This window comes from Dreissena polymorpha, chromosome 10 (assembly GCF_020536995.1).
Source record: "Dreissena polymorpha isolate Duluth1 chromosome 10, UMN_Dpol_1.0, whole genome shotgun sequence".
Taxonomy (NCBI): Eukaryota; Metazoa; Mollusca; class Bivalvia; order Myida; family Dreissenidae; genus Dreissena; species Dreissena polymorpha.
This window is the reverse complement of record NC_068364.1, coordinates 86,658,382-86,676,851: the sequence shown is the minus strand read 5'-3', so window position 1 is coordinate 86,676,851 and position 18,470 is coordinate 86,658,382. Positions and strand designations below refer to the sequence as shown.

The following is an 18,470-nucleotide window of genomic DNA, read 5'->3' as shown; positions in this document are numbered from 1 at the left end:
TAATGACACACTTATTTTCATAGATAAGAACAGAATAATATTTAATTTCGACTTTAGCAGATACAGCTCATCAGCTCATCGTCATCAACATATATGCATGTACAATATATATACATTAGCAGCATGCGGTTAACGTCGGTACAAATCATACAGCATTTCAAAGAATGACGAATCATAGGTGCGAAGTTGTTGCGTATCCAAATTCAAACTGGATCAAAGTATTGAACACAACAGAAAGAGTATGTTCTTGTTGAAGTTGACAGAATGATTAAAATGTTATTAAATAAATAGATAATATAACTATTATGTGCTGTGGTGGATCTGGGGTGCGGATTATAGTAACAGAAGATATGTTGGTGAAAGACCGGCGAAATAAACTTTTAAGATAACGGTTCACAAAGGCGTCTTTAATTTGCGTATTTCTACATAACAATACAGAAGTATATATGTTGGAACATAAAAACTGTATATACATGTGTATATAAGTTTCATCTTATCTAAACGTTCACACATTATTTGGTGCATTGTATTACTGTAAAAAATGTTATGAAAATGTTTGGTCATTTAGTCTGACACGGAATAGAATATATTAGTATACTATTGGTACATGCAATATTTTGTACAGGATAGTCAATATATTCAGATAAATTAAACTTAATAGTTGAATTTAAGCTATATTTTCAATTTTCAGACCAATAGATAATAAAGATTGTTTTTTCTTTGCTAAAAAATGGGAAAACAATTATCTCTATAACTTATCGGTATCTTATCAAATTGGTGAATTAACATACATATTAATGCTTTAATAAAGGTGCAAGATATAATTTTCATATCTTTACAATTGATGTATTATCCGAAATTATTATTAAAATTCTTAAAAATCTTTATTTTCCGTTGTTGAACGTAGAGAGAAAATTGAATTATAATTATCAATTTACTTAAAAGACAACCACAAAATTTTTATACAAGATACAATTGTTTCAACTTGTTTTGTTTGCTAAAGAGGGACAGAGCACAGATCACCAAAAAGTATTGGTGATATAAGTTGAAGAATTCGTTTAAGATAGTAATGTATAACTTTCCGCGTGCTCTTCTTTTTATGCATGTATAAACTATATCAGCCCAATATATAATTCACCCGCGATGAAGTAGACGAGTGTATACATGTTCTTCAATTACCACGTTCTTTTCGGCCTCCTCTCTGGCTCTCTGTTTGTCTGTTAACTGATTTCATAAAAAAAGATTCCTTCGCGTTTAAACTCGAATCATGCAAACTATTGTCCTTTTAATATGAAGTTGCATACGTGTATTGGTTTTCATCATATGTTAAAACATTCAAAAGTTAGTCCATTTTCAACATTTTTTCAATAACATTTGTTTAAACAAGATTATTCTTTATTTTATAAATTAATATTTATGAAAAATGTAAATAAAAAAAAACACACTTCGTATGTCCTTAGTGGTCCGATGGTATAATTTTTTAAGTATTAGGTTCGGTTAGCCCTTAATCCGGTAACAACCCTTAATGCTTTGCAATGACCGTTTCAAGGCGGCGATTCGCGTTTTGATGATTGCATGGTTAACTGTATGTTTATAATCGATGTTCTGTTGTACCTGAAAATTGCTCTCCTGATATAGTGTCTAAAATTTCATCGTTTGCTTTATAATGACAAACACATTTCTTATTTTTATATGGCCTTCAAACATATTAAAACATATTCACATTTTACATACCATGTAAATAAAAATTATATGAAGTTGAAAAATAATAATAGTACAAATAGCAACATCAACTATAATAATTATATTGATCGCAATGACAAAAAGTACATAATCGTAACAATAATATTTACCATCATAATCATAATTAAAGTGCTACGATTTTAACAAACACGTTCAAAACATTGATTCCCATAAAAAAAAACTTAAATACATTTCAACATACTATTGATATATAACATTAAATTCCATTTACATATTTAACCCCTCAATTTAAGAGGGGGTTTAAACATACATTTTTCAACATCATTATAAAGAAGCATTTTAAATATATATTTTTATGTATTTTTTTTACTAGAAATAGAAGCAACACAAAAACAATTCTGTTCTTGATGATTAAGTTTTATCGTTTGAATAAGCAGTGTACGACCAGGCATTATTATGGAAAGTAGGAAAGAATGCTATTTGATGTGTATTGCTTTTAAATGGCGGTAGAATTCATTAGCGCTGTTACTTCGGCTGAATTTTATTAGCCCCCGTGCGATTCTAATGGCCATATATCAAGCACTGGCATGTTGGCACTGTATTGGCGGTAAATCGGAACAAGCAATTGTGTTCAGCGATTAATTGTGTTGCCTTCTAATAACATGAATCAATTTATGACATCTAATTGGTTGAACTTATTATTGTTCGTCTTTTAACCCTTCAGAAATGTATTTAGTTATTAAATTGCTCCATGAATATATAACGGATATTTTGCGTAAACATAACCATTCGCAAATACCAACTGTTTTGTGCATTATTGTTTCATCTGTTTTATCTTGATTCATATGACAAATATCGGTGTGTTACGTTTTGTGTGAATAAAATGTATGTAACAAACGCACACACAATATTTTTCCCAATTAAAATGACGATAAAAATCAAAAAAAGTATTACATGTTTTTTTTCTCTTATTGTTTACCCAAGAATGTATTTGACCATCATTGAAATTGACAGTTTATGCATATCCACTATATCGATACAAAACACGACATGAATGTAGGAATTGTTAGTACCACACAGGCATGAAATTTACTATATTTCTCCAAATGCTACTTGACAGCAACAGTTTTATCAATGAAAATTGTAAGATTTGTTAAAAAAGAATGAGTATTTTTTAAATATTATATGTAAAACACACATAAGCCTAAATCTTCGATTTAATAAACAAAACTGTATACGCGCATTACTAACTGTATTAATTTAATTGCTACAAATTACCTCTAGTTCTCAATAATTAATGCATCAATATGAAACCACTTCAAAAGTTCATTTCTTAATAAAAATAGCTTTCTTTTTTTTCAAGCTTAAAATTCAACAAACTAAGATTTCAAATCATGTTCATCAGTAACAAGAATATTTATTTTACAGATCAGCAGAGCGAAGTTTTCCAGCTGTATTTCTGGCTCATTATGATATCTGATAGTGTAATCTCAACATGCGCGCTTAATTGGATTGTAGAGCTTTAACAAAAGGGAAATAACTGTGTTTTATGATATATATGGTTTCGATATGAAACCGACTTGTTGCCATATGTCACCAAAATGATGTATGTATGGTTTAGAATGAAAAAATACGTGTCCTAAATTTTGGGGTGAAAAATGCACCCCGGAATTTTTATACAACCCGCAACAAGGGTCTCATATTGAAATATACCCCGTAAATGGCTAATCTCCTAGTATATATATATATATATATATATATATATATATATATATATATATATATATATATATATATATATATATATATATATGTATATATTAATTTTCCTGATAAATTATTTTATAAGCTTTCGAAAAAACCGGTGTGTAGTTGATTCGTTAAAAATTGTTCGAGTTACATGGTTTACAGTAAAGATGTTGCACTCCTTGCCTTTGTTGTGACATGAAAATAATGAATGACAATTTATAGGACAACAACATAAAAATGAAAAACCATTATAGTAAATAAAGTTTAATTAAAAATGCATTAAAACTTAATCCGTGTTCGAACCACTTAAGTTATCTAAACTAAAATCAGTCAACATTATTACTTTCTTCTACATTCATTTAAAGCATAGCGATTATGCTTTATTGTGATGAATTTTCGTATTCGCTCTGTTTCCTTAACATGAATGGGATGATGTTATATTAATTCGCAGTATTACGAAAGACGCAACACGAGGTAATTGATGAATCAGTTATACGATATAGTTAACATCGCCCATCATTCGACAATGTCCGAAAGGGAAACACAACGTCATAGATGAATCAGTTCATTCCGTCAAGTTTGCATAACAGCAATATATCAGGTAATATCAAACTGAGAAGAAACAGTGCATCAGTGGAAGGCTCTGTTAAATAAATTAAATTTCACAGGTTGGAATCGGGTCTGATATTCTTTTTAAGATGTATTTTTCATTATTATCGAATGTATATTTTAATTACATTTATACTCCACTTTGCGTTATGTATTACTTAATTGCGCGCAGGATTTGTACTTCATGTTGCGTTGCTAATCAGTATGTTACTATCAGGATGGGTACTTCATTTAGCGTTGCTAATAACTATGTTGCGGTCAGGATGGGTACTTCACTTTGCGTTGCTAATTACTATGTTGCGATCAGGACGAGTACTTAGGATTGCGTTGCTAATGACTATGCTGCGATCAGGATGAGTACTTCGTATTGCGTTGTTAATTACTATGTTGCGATCAATATGGGTACTTCGTTTTGCGTTGCTAATTACTATGTTGCGATCAGGATTTGTACTTCATTTAGCGTTGCTAATTACTATGCTGCCATCAGGATGGGTACTTCGTATTGCGTTGCTAATTACTATGTTACGATCAGGATTGGTACTTAATTTAGCGTTGCTAATTACTATGCTGCGATCAGGATGAGTACTTCGTATTGCGTTGCTAATTACTATGCTGCGATCAAGATGGGTACTTCGTATTGCGTTGCTAATTACTATGTTGCGATCAGGATTTGTACTTCATTTAGCGTTGCTAATTACTATGCTGCGATCAAGATGGGTACTTCATGTTGCGTTGCTTATTACTATGCTGCGATCAGGATTGGAACTTCATTTAGCGTTGCTTATTACTATATTGCGATCAGGATGGGTACTTCGTTTTGCGTTGCTAATTACTATGCTGCGATCAGTATGGGTTCTTTGTTTTGTGTTTCTAATTACTATGTTGCGATCAGGATGGGTACTTCGTTTTGCGTTGTTTTTAATATGTTGATCTTACGATCGGATCCTCGTTTTGCGTAGTTAATGACAATGTTGCGTTCATGATTTGGATGTTATTTTGAATTGTTTTTATCCGAACTTCGTTTTAAAAAAACATTGAATTAAATTGCGAATAGGAAAATTGTTAATTTTACGCTATCCCTTCTCATGTCGCGCTAAGGATAGGAACTTCATTTTTCATCGTTAATAACTACGTTGCGATTTGGATTGGAGCTTGATTTTGCTGTGTTAATTACTATTTTGCGATAAGGACATTCATTATAAAAAGTTATATTAAATACATTATGACATCATGTGATATTCTATATTTAAACAGGTTTTGTTTATTGTACATGCTGACATAGATATTGCATTAACATTAAGTACAAGATAAGTATTGATGCAAAGCATCAAAGGGCGTCGGGAATTTCAGTGTAAAAGGCACTCAATGAAGTTACATAGAACGATTTTTTTTTCTACTGTACATATTAATATTTTGGCCGATTATTTTAAACAAAATAGAAAAAGATACTGGTATAACCATTATCTATGATTGTGTGTTATAACCCCCAAATAACCATTATCTATGATGTTGTGTTATACCCCCCAAATAACCATTATCTATGATTTTGTGTTGTAACCCCCAAATATTTCATAGTTCATTTTATTTACATTGGTTTCCTTTTTCTTACTGGCGTCCGTGTGCAGTTTTCATTAATGGAACAGAACTGTGTAGGTTTTAAAAAATCTGCTTCATCTTGTAAGCGTAATTTCATATTTTTCTCAACTTCAAGGGGAGATGATTCTGAACTTATTCTTACGTTGCTCATTTACGATAGGGGTTGAGTACTCATTAATATCAAAACACTGTACACTGTAAAAGTTTTAATGTGTTTACGACCCCCCCCCCCACCCTCTCACACATATATTTCATGGGCATAATAAAAACAAAAAACGGTTACAATAAAACAGCATATTTATTTAAACTAAAATGTCTACATCAAAACAAAAAGTTAACATTGAACACAAATAAAATAATTCGATTCTACTGGGGCTCGATCCTTGGGCCTCTCACATGTGAAGCGAGCGTGAAACCACTACACTACGGAACCGCTTGAAAAATCACATTCTTACTAAGATATTAATGAGCTATTAATAGTCAGTTTAAATGTAAACCCGGAAGTTTTACGCTGGATAGTGAGCGGGGTTAAAGGTCCATACCAAAGGGTCCATATCACTGGCAAGATACGGTCAGGCCTGCGGTCTTCTATATGTGGTTCTTATAAATACCTGTAGGAGGACTTGATAGTAATGAAACTGGGGTACTGTGATGGTGCTCCTCATTGATAAGCGGCTGCTTCCTTTATCAAGACTCATTATTACAATTGATAATACGTGTCGCGCTTCGCGCTCTATAGCGCCTTTATTAGTAACTAGGTGGTTGCTAGGATAGTCGAAGAAAGAAGGTTTTAATGTGTTTACGACCCCCCCCACCCTCTCACACATATATTTCATGGGCATAATAAAAACAAAAAATGGTTACAATAAAACAGCATATTTATTAAAACAAATTGTCTACATCAAAACAAACAGTTAACATAGAACACAAATAAATTCATTTGATTCTACTGGGGCTCGAACCTTGGACCTCTCACATGTGAAACGAGCGTGTAACCACTACACTACGGAACCGCTTGAAAAAATCACCTTTTAACTAAGATATTAAGGTAGTGGGAGGCTAATGGGTACTTTTCCAGAAAAACTCTTTGTTATTATTTCCACACAAAAAATTGTATATCACAACTAATTGCAAAATTTTAAAACTTTTTACCAGCCAGTTAACTTTTTATACTTGGTTGAATACACCTACCCATTGACTCGGTTGGGCGTTTTCTATGGATTTACCCTATATCCAAAATATATAGTTTTTTGTAATGGGATATACATATATTTTGACATTTAACTTAATAAACGTACTCGACTGGATTTTGTTAGTAGATACAGAATTAAAAAAGTGTCATTGAAAGAGAATTGTGCCTTTGATGTCCAATAATATATGCACTTATCTGGATAAAATGGCAAAAACGACAACAAATGGTTCAGTGACAAGAAACTTTAATTACGTTTTATGTCACTTGTAGCGTGATGAAATGCATATATTGTACATATTTATTTAACACAACATATTTTATACACACTGACTGAATTTCAGGAAGTTTTACTGTTCCTATCTCAAGAAATTTTACTTTGAGTATGCCTACCCCAATTCATTTTCACGCAATGAATTTAAGTTTAAATTTGTATATCACTTCTTTTTGGGGGTTTTCTAGTTGCTTATTAAAAGCTACAGTAATAAACCATGACATGTGAAGAAATTTAGCTAACTTTGAATTAATATTGATATAATAATACATTAACAAGAGCAACGCATAACGGGTGCCACGCTCGGCTGCGAAAGCTTGTCAGAATTATTATTTATTTATTTTTGAGGTCACAGTGACATTGACTTTTGACCTAGTGACCCAAAATGGGTGTGGCGTGTAGAACTCAGCAAGGTGCATCTACATATGAAGTTTCAAAATTGTAGGTGGAAGTACTGTGATGTTAGAGGCAAAGTTAAAGTTTTATATAAGAGGTCACAGTGACCTTGACCTTTGACCTAGTGACCAAAAAATTGGTCTGGTGTGTAGAACTCATCAAGGTGCATGTACATATGAAGTTTCAAAGTTGTAGGTGGAAGCACTATGATGTAAGAGGCGAAGTTAAAGTTTTATATTAGAGGTCACAGTGACCTTGACCTTCGACCTAGTGACCCAAAAATGGGTGTGGCGTGTAGAACTTATCAAGGTGCGTGTACATATGAAGTTTCAAAGTTGTAGTTGGAAGCACTGTGATGTTAGACGCAAAGTTAAAGTTTTATATTAGAGGTCACAGTGACTTTGACCTTTGACCTAGTGACCCAAAAATGGACGTGGCATGTAGAACTCATCAAGGTGCGTGTTCATATGAAGTTTCAAAGTTGTAGGTGGAAGCACTATGATGTTAGAGGCAAAATTAAAGTTTTATATTAGAGGTCACAGTGACCTTGACCTTTGACCTAGTGACCCAAAAATGGGTGTGGCGTGTAGAACTCATCAAGGTGCATGTACATATGCAGTTTCAAAGTTGTAGGTGGAAGCACTTTAATTTTAGAGCCAATGTAAAGGTTTTAGCACGACGGCGGACGTCGGACGACGAAGAGGCTATGACAATACCTCGGAGTTTTCTCCGAAAACAGCCGGGCTAATAATACAATCTTAAGGTCACCACAAGTCAAAAGGCAACATATGAATACAGGCGCAGTTCACCACAAAATATCAAAGTTGTCCCAATATTACGTAGCATAAAGATGTATAATGTTTCTTTAAACATGTAGCACACTAATATACAACTTATATTTTAATAAAAACAGCCAGATTAATGACAACTAGATGTACATAATTTAGTATCAGTATAAAGCCATTGCGTGATTTTGACTGGCCGCGTGTCATTTGAAAGCCATATTATCTCGTTCCGTCACTTTTCGTCACTGAAAAACTGACCGATTTTAGGGACCACTTCAGATAAAATATTTTTTTGCGTTAGTGACTTTTTGTAGTCCCTCATTGTTTTTAGCAATGAAAGTATCCTCTCCGGAACTAGAAAATATGGCTTTTAAATGACACAATGCCAGTCCATATCCCGCAATGTTTTCAGCTGTTGGTCGCTTTAGAGTTCCTCTATGCAACAGCACGTCTAACAATCTAATGTTCTATGCCTTTAAGGCTTTTCATGACTTTCAAACGGAATTATGGATTGCAGTAACAGTAAAGATGTGGGCCATATTGTCAGTAATTTTACATGTTTTAAGCAAAGGTCCCAGTGCTTCAACATCATCAGGAGAACTGTGGGCGTTGCAGGTTGCCTGGAGAACACGTTCACTAGATCTTCCTGTTTGTGTGACTGTCCAGGATTCAATTTTTGAAAACCGGCAAAGAGTCCACAAAACTGCTTACACAATTACAAAACGTTTCAAAACAGTGTGTGTTCAGCAATGCACTAACCAAAACCGGAAAATCAAACCTTTGCCCATTAGGTGCAACAAAAATGGCTCTGAGAAACTTTGCAAGCCACATCATACAATCATGTAGAGAGGTTTTAATTGATACACTAGCAACACTTCCACCATTTACACGCATTATGCCATGATCACCAACAGACATGCCAATCACTTTCTGAGCTTCGGAGGAAATTGGCACTGTTGTCTTCACATATGTCGAGAACTTAAAACCCGTCTTCAAATGCACAGCAGGAATCTGAGTAATATCAGGAATAACTGTACCTCGAACTGAAATACAAAATTAAATTCACACAATGCTTATTACATGAATTTTATAATTCCTCTTTAAATTTTATTCTGACGCCTTATATGATCGTTGGTTATGAGAAAAATCAATTTTCAGCACAACAAGAACATTACATATTGACCAGTCGTTGAACTCAAATTATCGCTTGTGAAAAGAATTCACCATTTATATGATGAGCTCAGAATTTTAATATACCTATGCTCCTTCATAAGATTTATTACTAAAAGTAATGATTTTTTTTATGTAATATTTGGAATAGCTTTTAATATTTATAATAACAATCACAAATATTTTTAATAATGTGCCTGCCCTGGGGTTCTCACCAGAAATCTTTAAAAAAAATGTAATTTTACCAAACTATGAACACAGTGCCTTTAATAAAACAATTATTATTAATATGTTTCATGTTCATCTGGGATAAAAATAAGAAGACAGTTGATGAGGAAAAATACTACAATTTGGCACCAGAATAGTCAATAACATTGTATTAAAAGTTAGTTTTTACACTTACTCCATTTCTTTCTCATAAGCATCAATGGCAGCCTTGTTAGACGAAGCAGTTGAGATTTTCTTGATGGCCTCCCCAGCACGAGCCTCCATCTTCTTAAGATTTCTATTTGCAATAAGCGTTATGTTTAGATTGGTTAGGAAGTTATTTACCTTCACCAGCCTGTCAAAACTGACTTTCATTGCTGAAAAGAGAATTGAAAATAATAAGAACATGAAAACGAAATAAGGCCTTAGTTACTTAATTAAGACGTCACAATGTATTTTCATAGAATCCATTCGTATCATCATTACATTATTAAATAACATGAATGAGCAATCAATTGGATTAAACAACACAAATGCAAAACTAAATTTGAAAACTGAATATGATGGACACCGGAATGTTTCCTTATATATTACAAGATAAACAAATATTCACTGGGAATGACACTTGGAATTTTAAGGGGTCTGAAAATGTGTAAGAAGTCCAAAGATCAATGGCAATTGTACAATATTAAACATTAATTCAAATGGCAGGTTGAAAAATGAAGACATGTTCCAAGCTTGGTATTTACGTCAAAGCATGGCATTCCCCTGACTTTGAGATAGTGTTGCTTTCCATAAGCATTACGGTTGACTTCTCTACAGTCAGGGTTTTCACAAACAACGTACAAATAACCACTGAGGCCATTTTGTAGTTCGCCAACAATGTTATATATTGTAAAAGGAATGGGACACAGATTACAAAACTGACCATACTGTAATTTGTTAAGCAAAACCTCCAGCTCAACGAGTAAATCAATCTCCTTCATTTTCTTCCATCCCCCACCCACTTCTGCTTACTCTTTTTACGCCATTTAGCAAATGCGAAAAGCTTTTACGTGAGTCATTTTCACACAAATCGCCATCGCAGAGCTCGGTAAATGAATAATTGTTATCGAACACAACGTTGTCGATCGGTGTTTGCTTCTTTTTCGATTTTGCAAATCGCTCGCTATCATTTCGCACTTTCATTTTGCTAAGAAAATGTCAACAACCGTGACGTCATGAACACAAATATTTTATGAAATGAATTAATTTAACTTATATTTGTATTGTATAGTTATTAAATCTTAAAGAGATAAGAAAATTTAACTCTTAAATAAAAATATAAAAATTTATTTCGTGTATTTAGTATTATTTCCGGACTTTACCGTAGATATAGCTTATAGCCGAAACGCTTTCCGAATACGGCGATTTCGACCGACTATTCCCGATCTCACTAGGCACCTACTGCCTTAATAAGTGACTGTTGTGCAACGGTTATCAATAAAGCAATAAACCGTGTAATCGCTGTCGTCTTGTAAAATTGAAGAATATACGCGCTAACCAAAACTCGAACAGCAAAAGTCTGCGCTATTGTTAGAAAAAGCACAAAATAAATATATTTTGATCATGTTTTGTTTTTATACAAAACCAGAAAGTTTCGCGTATTTGCCCAGTCCCTGTGATCTTTCCCTGTGATTAGTTATTAATTAAAACAATTAGCTTTGCATTATTGGCAATACATGTTGTAGTAAATGTAATAGGAACAAATCAGTACTTATTTACACTAATTTACACAAAAAATCACCACTATGCAAGATATTCTTAAAACTAAAATATATACATTGATCCGTATAATAACTTCTCCGCCCATAAGCGAAAAAAATGGATTACATACTAGTCGCCGCACTCCAGTGCGACGCCAATAATATGTATAATCCGGTACAGTGCCGAAGCCTTAATATGTGATTGTGATTCAAACGTATAGTATGTGCTCCTTCGAAAATATAATTATTGTTACATTTTGAAACTATTTTTGTTATATTTTACTGATAATAGACAATATGCTGATACATATTATACATATACACTAAGCATACTCGGAATTCGTTATTGTGCCGTTACTTAAATAATATGTGGTTTGGATTCGCATTGTTTTATTTTATGCTCCTCCAAATTACCATTACTGTTTTACTTTACTGATTATAAATGCATTCATGTATTAAAAAGTTCATCAATTACTATTTTATAACATTTCTGCTAAATCAACTTACTATATTCATGTATGTTGTACTATCATTTTGTTTAATACTAGAAACTGTACAGTTTATGTGTAATAAAAGTATGCTCTGTTCTGTTAACGCCATGGGCAATATGGGGAGTAACCGCTGTGATATGTTAAATTTGGTATTTTTAACGGTAGCTTCCCTTTGACATCATTAAACGATCATCCTTCTTTGAACACACCTGTGTCAGGTAAACAGGTTTATACATGAACTGTTATTATCACAACGAGTACTGAAACACTGCTCTTACTTTAAATACTTAGTTTATCGTAGTTTTAGCCCATGGTATAAATCGTTTCATAGCTTTATTTTCCAAACGATTATAATAAGAGTGTTAAAAGCAGAGCAATATATGTATGTTACGGCCGATTAAGCAATATTATACCATTTTTAAACTTAACGGTTCAAGTAACATTAGAAGCCTAGGTAGCGCAGTAGGTAGCGCGTCAGTCTCATAATCACATGCCAAAGAGCAATCTGAAGGTCGTGAGTTCGATCCTCACCCTGGGCAATTTTTTACCAGCCCACGTACAATTCACACTATATGTTCGATCTTTCAAAACTTCATATATACGAAAAGTTTAATAGAGTATGTAGAAATGTATCTATGTTTCACTTAGGCATTCATACAATTAAGAGGCCGATAACATAAAACAGCTACATAATAAATGATGCTAGATTTATTATACCCAAACACAGGAACTCTTACTCACTCATTTAAGAACGGAACATGTGCTGTCAATTCCGATATATAGGCAAAGCACTCACTTTGCAAATGTTATCAGATGGTCTTAAAAAATGACGTGGCATATGTCTACAGACGTAAGAGACTCAACACCATTACCGAACGGTAGCTTCAATTGGCGATGAAAGCCCTTGAGAAATCATGCGACATGACCTTTAAGCTTGAAGTTCGCATAGAAAAGGGATGTGCATTTGTTTCAGTTAGTTATAGCTTGTAACATTACCCGTTTCCCCTGCATCAGTCTATTTATAGATTCGTCAGTCTAATTATATAGATTGTACAGGATAGCTGACCGCTGCATGTAGCAAGCATCAGTCTTAGTATACTCTATTGAGAAGCAGCATGTGTGGTCCCTTGAGTTTATATCGCGTCTGTCACTTAAGTGATTGACGAGACCAGTTGTCTTTACCGATAAAACAACCGCCTAAAAATATAACAGAGATAACGTGCTGTACACTCTGAGCGTGCGCATCACAAATCAAAGCACTGAAGGCGCTTACGTTGTGCGCTGTTTAGATACAACGATATGGGATTATTAAATAAATCAGTTAAATTATGTTTGGTTACATAATGAATTGTACGCGCTTTCATGCATGTATTTTATAAAACCTGATTTAAAAATAAGTTAAATAGTGTTTTGTAACCTACCATTTTTGTTTTACGTAAATTTATACTTATTGTTCAAGATTTCCGAGAATTAATTGCAAAAAACTCATATTGGTGGTTGAGTTGTCATGTATACTAGTACGATTTCCTTTCTTCAGTTTCAATGGCAGCGTACATACTATTGGTATGGAACATTTTTACCGGTCATTCGCAAACAACTGGTAAGCAAGCACTACCGATACCGATATGCTAGTTTACATGACAACGGAAACACACACTGCTAGTACATTTTACCACCGTTAGTTTCAATGTTTGAAATCAAAGCTTAGTTTTTAGATGGAAATCATTTTTCAAAACTATTCAACAAAACAAAATTTATAAAGAGTGTTTCTAAATGCACAGGTCTAGGTGTGTGCACTGTTAAACATAATAGTTATGTTATAGAGATAACTTAGACAAAACAACAACAACATGTCTCTTTTTTGACGTTCTGAAAGCATTACAAATATGATGAAATGGTATAATGAGAACCAGTTAATATAAAATAAAATTTTCAATCACCATCATATTAAATGTATGTTGTTGGAATATCGAATACCTATGACACTAAGATTATAATTTCCTGATGGAAACTCCTTTAACGAAACTATACAATTCAAAATATACAATAAGATTTTTGTTCACAATAAATAAAATAAAAATATGCGAGCATTAGTTTTCACTTGTATTATATTCGTTTTAAGATGGATGAAGGTAAGATGATTGGTATGATATTGTTAGACCTACAGAAGGCCTTCGATACCGTCGATCATAGTATTTTAATCATGAAACTTGAGGCTATTGGTCTCCATAGTGACGCAGTCAGGTGGTTCACCTCCTATCTCTCCGATCGCCATCAGGTTGTTGACGTATCGGGTACTATGTCTTTGTTATGAAGTGTCAATTACTCCATCAAGTTCTGTTAAGTACCTAGGTGCTATATTGGACCAGTTCCTGTCTGGTAAAACCATTGCTAGGTCAATTTTTACAAAGGCAAACTCAAGGTTAAAGTTCCTATACAGAAATAGTAAGTTCTTAACATTGCACACCATAAAACTCCTTGTCATGTCCCTTATACAGTGCCACTTTGACTATGCCTGCTCTTTTTGGTACCCTGGTCTTATTCAGTCACTTAAAAATAGGCTTCAAACTACACAAAACAATATGATTAGGTTTGTTATGAATATGGATAACAGATCACATGTTGGTCGAACAGTTTTCACATTTAGGTTGGCTGCCTGTTTTAAATCCAGTAGAACAGATCATACTTTGTCATGTACATTTGGTTAAAAATGGCCTAGCACCAGAGTATATGGGTGAGAATTTTAAGCCAGTGTCTGGCGTACATAATCGTTGTACTAGGTCTAATATGGTAGCTCAGCCAGAATCTGATCATTTTGCTGAAAATTTTACATTTGAAGACTCTGGTCATTTTTCCAAACGAAGAGTAGGAAGTTTTGGTTCTAAAACATTTACATATAATGGTATCTGTTTATGGAACAATCTTCCTCAAAACATCAGGGGTGCAACTAAATCTAACAATTTCAAGGGTGCCATCAAGAAACATTTTTTAGTCTTTATAGCATTTTATAGTATAATTTTTAGTATGAATTTTATGTTCTGTTAAAATACTGTGATACATTTTTAAGTCTTATGATCATTAAGATGCAAGGAACTCATAATTATTCTTAAACTTATAGTATGCTACAAAGTGTGTTTATTAACTACATATGCAGTGTGTAACTTTCTTAAGCAACCTCTGTGATAATAATGAACATGTGATTATATTTGTTCATTCTTAATCAGTAATATACTTTATTTAACAGTACATATGTGTTACATATACATTATTAAATATCTAATACATGACTGTTTCATGGTTACTGCCACCAATATCAAGGACCACAATGGAAATAAGTGAAAATCATTTTTCTCTTTTTTGTGTTATCCTTGGTATTGTGTGTGCATTCCATGGTTTGCTATGTATATTGCTGTGATAATATATTTTATATTGTCTGCATTATGTAGTAACTATGTAATGTTCATATTTTTACCAAATAAAATCAATCAATCAATTAATCAGGTAGTCATAAAGAGGGCGCTGTTTACCCTTACTTTGCTGTTGATGCATTACTTGTTACCCTAGTAGTTCACACTGTGTCAACCAATCTCTTACCTTAACATCGGTATAGTGCGCTTTTCCAGCGTAGCTGTTTTACCCAGCTTTTCATTTTAAATGACGTCTACATAACGTCAGCAGGCACGAATGAACAAATTCGAATATGTTAGAGGCTGAATCGAGAGAAATCCCCTGAAATTTGGCTGCATCACCGTGTCTGTGCTCAGCGTAAAGAATGCAGCACTGTTCAATTTACGGAATTCCGGACTACTAGCTGCACGTTCAAACGACACATAGACACATACTAATTATTGTGGCCCAGTTACAATTACGCGTAACATCTGTCAGAATTTCACGGTCTGTACTCATTCACTTAATCGTCAGGGGAAGACATAATTAAATATCGATTAACATAGTTTTGCTTTAAAAAAAAGTACCGAAATAGTAAAGAGTCACGTCAAGAAAAAATCATTTAATTATCTAACCATAAATGTTTCCCGTTCTCGGTCAGCACGTCCGGAAGTCGTTCCTCAACGCCTGAATAGGCTACCCTGCTTTTTTTATTCAATTTCATATCGAAATACATTGTGCTAAAATATTCCATTTACAACTCGCAATGTAATTTCAAAAGACCAGCATCATGCGAAAATGACCATAAAACCTCGAGTGGTGTTATAGTGGACAGCATCGCCTCTGACAAGACTACGCAAATGCACAGGCTGAGCTTGAGCTATGCTGAACTAAACGACATAAGACCTATTTTCGCATGACGCGGCTTTGAATGTGTGATTGAATGTTTTGAAAGAAAACTGAGGGTTAATATTAACGTACACTATATTTTGATGGCGGAGAAATAAACTCAGAATAAACCATGTGAGGACACATATGATGTGAATACCCGTAGTATGTGTGGTTTGACTACAATTACTCACAATTCATGCGGCGGATATGCGACAAACATGAGAATCAACAGACACACACACACACACACACACACACACACACACACACACACACACACACACACACACACACACACACACACACACACACACACACACACACACACACACACACACACACACACACACACACACACACACACACACACACACACACACACACACACACACACACACACACACACACACACACACACACAACACACACATACACACACACACACACACACACACACACACTTAACTTTTCTTTTCAATTTAATGAGTAAGAAACGTAAATTTCGAAATTTATTTCGAAGTCAGCATTTTCGCAACACATGTTCAACGCTTTATAAATTGAAAACTGTGAACATAAACAAGCTTTACTGCGGAATCCGGATAGTGCCATTTATAATCTCGCACTTCTTTCATCAAGGGCGACACTAGACACAAGAATCGATACTTGATATTTTTCTTGACAGTCGCGGCGACGCACGATAGTTTTCTTGACAGTCGCGGCGACGCACGATATATTTAACACGTTATATCGCCCTTGTTTAGGTAGCCCAAAAGGCGATATATCGTTTTAAATATATCGTGCGTCGCCGCGACTGTCAAGAAAACTATCGTGCGTCGCCGCGACTGTCAAGAAAACTATCGTGCGTCGCCGCGACTGTCCAGAAAAATATCGTGCGTCGCCGCGACTGTCAAGAAAAATATCAAGTATCGCTTCATGTGTCTAGTGTCGCGTTCAAAGGGAGACACTAGACACAAGAAGCTATACACGATAATTTGCGCGACCGTCGCGGCGACCAACGATATTTTATTTTTCAAATATCGCCCATATTATGCGAATCTCGTGTATCGAGGTCTAATTTCAGACCGCGACACTAGACACACGAAGCGATGCTCGATATTTTAGTCGACATTCGCGGCGTACTGTTCAAATATCGCTGTAACAATATCGCCTGTCCACTGTCGCTTCGTGTGTGTAGTGTCGCCCTTGATGAAAGAAGTGCGAGCTTATAGATGGCACTATCCAGATTCCGTACTTTACCTTATACTATTGCATTGTTATCACCCAAGCAATTGACATGACGCCGCCTGTCAATCAAATCCTTATCGAAGAATTGATCTACCAATCAGCGATCGATATAGCGGGCGCGCGAGTAAGCAACGAATTGTCCGCCGTTTTCCTAAACAAGCTATGTCTAGGTTAACTTTTATTTCAACGAGTTTCTTTTGTTTTCCTCTTTAAAAAAACGTAGATTAAAAATGGTTAAACTGTGTCAATGGGGATTATGTAACTTGGACAATCGATATCCTGAACGATTAGTTGGTGGCATTGAATTTATATCGTTTCCAAAGCCGAAAAGAGATCTTGAGAAGTGTAAGAAATGGATGGAGGCATGCGGTCGTCCCTACGAACAACTGAACGTCAACACTGTCAAAGACAATAACAATATCTAATTATAGAATACACTAGCAGATTTAAATGGTTTATGTTATCGATCTGATCATCACATAATAGTTCATGATTTTTTAATAGTTTTATCAGTTACTAGAGAGAAGCAAGGTGTATATGCATGACTTTAAGAGAAATAAAACCCAGCATGAAATCAATGCATGCTGTGTTTTATCACTCTGATAGTAATGCACTTTATTGCCATTATACATGTTAATAGAAGGTGACACGTGATATCTTATCTTAATAACGGTATCTACACATGTGCAGACATGTGGTGTCACCTATAAAGGCTTTTAGTCCACACTTGGATATCGAATGCCTAGTTCTTTCTTTTTTTCAACGAGTTTATTTTGTTCGAAAAAAAAACGGAAATGAAATATGGCAAAAACCGTGTTAACAGGGTTTATGTAACTCTGACATTCGGTATCCAGAAAGATAAGTTAGATGAATTAAATATATACCATTTCCAACGCGGATATGCGGTCATGACAAGTGCGAGTGGAAGCTTAAATGCGTAGAATTACCGAGATCCCCCTTATAGAACATTAATTGATTTCAAAAACTGGAAATGTCATATAAGCAATAACTAAGAATTATTAAGTATGAATT

At 34.3% G+C, this 18,470-nt stretch overlaps 1 non-coding gene across 1 annotated transcript; it reads left to right on the top strand.

The window, feature by feature from the left end:
• Positions 1-12,363: 12,363 nt before the first annotated feature.
• On the top strand, positions 12,364-12,454 carry Trnam-cau (transfer RNA methionine (anticodon CAU)). The gene is given in 2 exon segments: positions 12,364-12,400; positions 12,419-12,454. It is a non-coding gene; the product is annotated as a tRNA-Met (tRNA).
• Positions 12,455-18,470: the final 6,016 nt, after the last annotated feature.